The sequence below is a fragment of the Pygoscelis adeliae genome, unplaced genomic scaffold (genome assembly GCF_000699105.1).
Source record: "Pygoscelis adeliae isolate BGI_AS28 unplaced genomic scaffold, ASM69910v1 Scaffold227, whole genome shotgun sequence".
Lineage (NCBI taxonomy): Eukaryota > Metazoa > Chordata > Aves > Sphenisciformes > Spheniscidae > Pygoscelis > Pygoscelis adeliae.
Genome location: NW_008825100.1, coordinates 5,193,064 through 5,199,622, shown reverse-complemented (window position 1 = coordinate 5,199,622; position 6,559 = coordinate 5,193,064).

The window sequence follows — 6,559 nt, the reverse complement described above, 5'->3', positions numbered from 1 at the left end:
TACAGATGCAAAGAAACTCAATGCCTTCTCTGAGCTGATGTTGAATATAACCCAATGTTTGCTTTTCACACAGCTGAATGAGAGCAGACTGTCTCCGAAAATATAACCTTGCTGCATATTTCTGAAAAGTCTGACCATCGTGTAAAGGCTGCAAGGAAAGGAGCTCTGTAGATGCCATGTTATCCATTTGATTCATGGATGAAATAACAAATTCAGGGATAATTTGCAGTGAGGTTGAATAGAAATTTTTTTTTTCACCAACTTCGTAAGATAGCTCTTGAGTCATCCCTGAAGTTTCTGGATTCCATTATAATTGTCTTCATTGAAATATATTTGTTATTCCCAGGCCTAGCCTAAAGAATTATCCAAATCCTTGTGAATGTGTTTGCTTTGATCCTTATTATTCATACTTTGTTCCCGTTTATTATCTTCTGCAGTGAAAATCTAGCTTTCAAATCCTTCTTCCAAATCACTCATAAGAATAAGCTCATCATCTTTGTAGCAAATCAAGCATATCTCAGAATTAATGGTCAACATCAATTACTATATGCTGTGCTTCATTTCTCTACTTGTTAATTTTTGGACTTATACATTTATCAATGGTTTACTTTTCTCAGCCTGAAAAAGTGTAGATGTGCAGCAAACCTGAAGCTGACAAACAGTGAGACTATGCCACACCTCCTTGGGAATGGCCTGAGATCAAAACCTGACTCTGGAGGGTAAAAGTCTGTATCAGATTTTTGTAGCAAGGGTGTATTTGTCATGCAAGTCAGAGTTTAGACATCATGTATCCATTTCTGAAAATATGCCTGTCAATCTGAATTGTCTTCCACATGTTATTTTCTCAGGCTTGGAAATATGTGAATGATTGATAATAAGAAAATGTTTGAAACCCCTCAGTCCTTTTCTCTTCCCATTTGAAACTGAATTTAAAAAATGATCTGATTGTAAAGTGCTGGAATAGAAATCTGGAGATGAAAATTCAATATTTTGCTCAGTTACACTTTCTGTGTGTGACTTTGAGTCAGTCACTTAACCTATGCTTTACCTCATTTCTCTGCATGGAAAACTCTATCTGTAAAATAGGTATAAAACTTAAAAGGATCAAGTGAAAATGAAGTAGTGACAGAGTTAGCTAGACACTCTGCATCTGCTCAATGCCTAAAAGGCCACTGCAGTGTCAAAGTCACCAGCTAGCCAGACTGGTTTGCAGGAACACTCTCAGGGAGAGATTTAAGGCCAGCCAGGCAACACACCTTAGGAAAGAAATGGGGGAACTTCAGGTATTTCTTGATGTGCACATATCTGCAGTACAGACATGTGCTGACTCGGCCGTCTGCCTACATCTGCTCTTGCGATACCCAGACAAGGCTGGAAGAGAGGAGATCCAGGAATCCTTCCTGAAAGGGCCCTGGGTTTCAACACGGACATGTACAAATTACAACAACCTGACTTCACGGCTTCTACCAAGGCACTATGAATGTGTGAAGCTGGGTCTCAAGAGTACCCTAAGCTTGAAGCATCTCCAAGGACCAGGCTCTCTATATCAGTTGAGCAGAATCAAGCAGTCTGGAGAGCCTGTGACATAAACTTTGCCATCAAATGACCTCTAGCTGCCTGTCAATCAAAGCCACAATCAGACAAGACACACAAAATACTTCCTGTGACAATAAAATTCCCTGTGCTCCTCATAAAATGCCCTTCTCCTGCCACTTTAAATACAATTCCAGTTTGCTTCTTGCTTCAAGGTCTAGCCTTCTATTTTAGAGATGTTACACAAAAAACTTGCTGAGCAAATTACCAATTAAGACTAAGAGAGGGAAAAAACAGTCCTTGGTGCCATTTCACAGCCTTCACTCTGGTAAAATGCAGCTGTCACTTTTAGTCACTGCCTTTCCCATAAGTCCGTGTTAAATATTAACACTTAGGTACAGTCTACCTGATTTGCATCTGAAGTACAAGGGCTTGCAGCACAGAGACCTCAGGAAATGTTAGAAAATTAGCTACAAATAGAGGTCATAGAAAAATTCACAAGAAAAACATGTCTAGCCATCCTCTAGAATAAAACAGAATTACCTTCTTTTTTTTCATCCTTTCATTTGAAGCTAGTTCTGCTTTGCACTGGGGAAGTGCGGGTTGGAACTAGCTGACCTACAAGAAGTCCTTTCCAAACTAAATCATTCTACAATTTTATGATTTGTAACTTTGCTATTAAATTTTTAAATTAATACAGCCTGAGCGAGTGAACATAGCCACCAAGTTATTTCACCAGCTCAGGCTGTAGCTGCCTAATACTATACTTTGTCAAACATAACAATATACAAGTACAGATGGTGAAAGTTATTCTGTGTTCCTGATCGCACTGTATGTGATATAGCAGATAACATTACATTAAATCTGTAATGAGATTTGTCTCCATTATTCTTCAGGGCAGTCATCAGATTTGTTGAGCCTTTTCTCTCTCAGTATATCTTTTTGTTGCTGTAATTTATTACAATTTTATATCATTATTTTGTTTTGTGAATGTTTTGTCAAAGAACCTCTGTGTGTGTGTTCTCCTTTTCTCCATATAAAATACCTGACTGATAGTTATCTATTTTTGCTGATTTTGTTCTTTACTCCTGTTTTAAATCTTCTTTTCTTTGTTTTACCGTACCCCGGTTGTTTGCAAGAAGCTGTGATCAAGTTAATAACAGATCTTAAACACCAAAGATTCTCTCTCTAACAAAATTAAGTTACTTGATAGGACATCTTCCAAAACAGAAAACATAGCTAGGTGCCAAAATATCACTGAAAAAGAAGGGGAGTTGGATACCTGCCTCTTACCTGTGTTCCTAAAAACCTCCCCTCTGCCTTCAGGCTTGGGAGCATTGCAAGGTCAAGTCTGATTGCATGTGTAGAGTGTGCTGAGCATAAGGTCTATGTAATTCATGTTCATCATTTTACTTTCCAAATCCTAAGCATACAAGTCCTCAACTAAAACTGGCAGGATTTCTGCCTCCAAAATGCAAAGGATATATATTTTTTTTCTTTATGAGTGTTGGCTCTGTCATTTATTAATGTGAGATTGTGTGTGACATTTTGTCAGTCATTCTTTTGTATTTGAGATGCTGGGAAAAAACAGCTTGATGATGAAAAAATGATGACCAAACCCTCCGCGACCCGCAGGTGCTTTATATTGGTGTTAAAGAGTGTTAAAAGTGAACACGGAATCATTAGCTCCTCTTGAAAAATGTGGCCTTTGCACGTTTGTAGTAAACCTAACAAAATACTAAAGCTTCATCCCACTGGAGCCTCAAAGGACTTCTGCAATCCTCTTTAATAAAACAGCATTCCCATTGAAGATCATTGCAGTCAGTGGGTGGATAAGAGGAGGTCATATGTGCTCCTGGAGGCTGCATGAAAGAGAAGAGCAGACTAGATTTTCAGGAAAAAAAAAAAAAAGAAACAACAAGGAAGCAAGTCTTCTAAAACATCTATTATTGTTCTTGTTCCAACAGGCAAATGTGCCTATTAGAGGGCAAGACCAATTTCCTGGCTGGGAAGGCTGTGACTTCATGAGGGTCATACATGCTTAGCTCATGACTGTTGAGGCTGCCATTCAATCTAAGAGGAAGTTGGAAAGCAAATGCCACAGTGACAATGATCACAGCCTTTCACCTGCATCTGCACTTTAATTTCCCTACCAGTGTCGCTTTTGCATGATACTGTGGTCCAGTAACAACAGCATAGCCAAAGATGAATTAACTCCACTTGGCTCTAATTGAACAGCAAGGATTGGGAGGGTGAAAGGAGCCTGACAACCAAGGTGCCACCACCAAACCATCTGATCCAAACCCCTCTGATCATTAATCTCCACTTCATCCCCCAAATCATCACATGCAACAAAGCACTTCAGCCTTCCAGGTCCCCTAGAAGCACTATTAATGTCGTAAACATCAATACACTGACCTGCAGCGGTTTCTCAGCAGAAAGGGAAACCTAATGTATGTTGACATATGATGGGCACATGAGCTGTGGTGCAGCCCTTTGAGGATCGTGCGTGCCATTTTATCCCTTTCAGAACCGTTGAAACAACAGACTATCCTTGCCCAAAATGGACAAGTTTAAGCCAAATGCTGTCAGGTCACCTTATTGTTGATAACTCTTGACAGGGCTGAGCTTTGCTTGATCTTTTTTTAGCCTTTTTGTTCAAATGGAAATGTTTGTTTTTTTTTCTCCAGTAGTTTTTTCCACTCCACGTTGCACACAGCTGGTCTAAATGTGCAAGAGGTACCAGTCCCTGCATGAAATACCAGGAGCAGAGACATGTAGCTAAGACCTTGCAGAATTTCTGGGTGTTTTTTTCTTTCTACTTAAGATAACCAACAAACCCCAGAACAAAATAGAATTCTGTGTGGGCATCCTCAGATCAGACATGAAATATTCATCCTAATGTAGCGATCTGCTGCTGGATTTTGCAGGGTTAGTTTATTTATTTATTTACTTATTTGTTCTGATTTTTTTACTCCAGTTAATTAAGTCTACCAAAGACAAAAGCTAACTTGTTTATCTGTAAAAGCCTTATCCTCTAGTCTACAAGCATTTTCGTCGTGTCCTTATTACTCTTTGCTAGAATCCAAGACATTCTCCTGAGATGGTGAAACTAAGCTAGCCTGACAGGCAGTAAAATATTTGCAGTCACCTGGCCAGTCATGTCCTGGAATAGTTGGCACCAACAGCAATTTTAGAGGCAAGTGGATGCCTAAAAATAACCTTTTATATATATATAAAAAAATAATATTTTTTTACAGGAGTTGAAATGATCACAGTTGGAAACTGTATTATGCCTGAACTACAGCTCAAGTCTGAAGTTGAGCCAAAGTGAAAGCCTGAGTGCCAAAGTGTTATTAAATACTAGGATGACATGCAAGAAACTTTACAAAATTTCTCATGGCAAATACTGTACTTCTCATGAGATCAGATTGCTACTTTCTCTTTCCTTTACTGAAAATACCAAAATGAAAACCACCAGATATGAAGAACTGAAAATAATTTCTTTCCATTAAGCAAATTTGTTGTTGCTGTTATTATCTACCGTCAAAACAAAGTAGGCACCAGGCGAAGACTTGGGAAACATGACTGATTTCTGTTGATAGTTCTCTGTCTAGTCCTTAGACAACTTTGGTTTAGCTTTTAAGACAGTCAGCTGTGATTTCATGGCCTCCACCTAAGGCACATACGTTTATATCCATCATGAGAGAAGCCTTTGACGAATCTACCTGCTCTGTTTTGCTTCCTGGGACCTAAACTCTTTGGGTGATTTGGTAAAGCACTGAACATCTTTAAATGCTGACTTTACTGTATGGTTCCTCTGTCAAACTAGAGTTTATCTTCTACCCCTAACATGTCTCATCTTTGTAGATCATAAGTGCTTTTGGACAGCGGCTGTCATTCGGTGATCAGAGTCTGGGGCAGCAGATCTGTGAGGGAGTGGTGGGATCTTTCAGCTGATACCACAAGGAAAGTACTAGTAGTAACAGAGCTATGATAACAGCTACAATTTCTGACCGCTACAGAAGACAGCCAAGATGGATGAGGATGAAGGCCAGTCTTCTTTTGAGTGACTCCTGCAGGATCGGAAAACTCCTCAGAAGGGCAACTGTTGGGGTAAGCTTGTCCAGGTAGCTTTTGCAATAGAGGAGATGAAGAAGGAGAAAGAAAAGCATTTTTGGCAACTGAGGTTATAAAAATGCAACAGAAATTAGAATTGTGCTTAATGGTATTGTCCTGTCGAAGGAGTCCAGCATAGGTCTCATCTTGCCTTCTGGACTTTGATGACTGCTCATACAGTCCTCCAGGCTGTAGCCCCCTGGCTTTGTGCCATGTCTGTCCACGTGCACAGGTTGCTGACAGACTATAACACATTAGTGGCTAGGGAAAGGGGAAAAAAAACCAGCCAGGAACAAGAAAATAAGCTAGCAAGTTTCACACCATTATTTCTCCTATTCTCTAACTGGCACTGGATAAATGCAGCAATTGCCTCCAGACACACCAAATCAACAGCCAGGTATCGCAGGTCTGGTCATGCTTCTCTCACGTCACCTTACAAAGCATTGGCACTTCTGTCTCTCTCAGCTCTTTGGACTCAGAGCAATAAGCGTCGGGGCTGAATGATTGGAGCTCCCCTTTCCAGAGCCCCACCTGGTGAATAGTACACAAAAGCACACGATGGACCTTTTTGCTCTCCCACCTAGAGGGAGAGACAGCCCTGAATCAGGCAGTATGTATTATTTCCCGTTGATACATCAAATTGTTTGGTTTGTGGTTGTTTGGGGTTTTTTTAATTGAGGAGTGGAATCTGGGGAGAAGTGACTTCAGACTGAAGGCATTTTGTCTGATAGCCTGTTCATAGAGCTGATCTCCAAGATGGGAGTAGGTATCATCCATGGAGGAGCTGACGATCTTTTTGAAGGAAGCACCCTGGAAGTGTCTTCGATATGAACTTATATAAAAAAAACGGTTCCAGAAAGAAAGTGTGATCTCAGCAAAAGTCCTTCACCCTTGTAGCTCCCTTGAA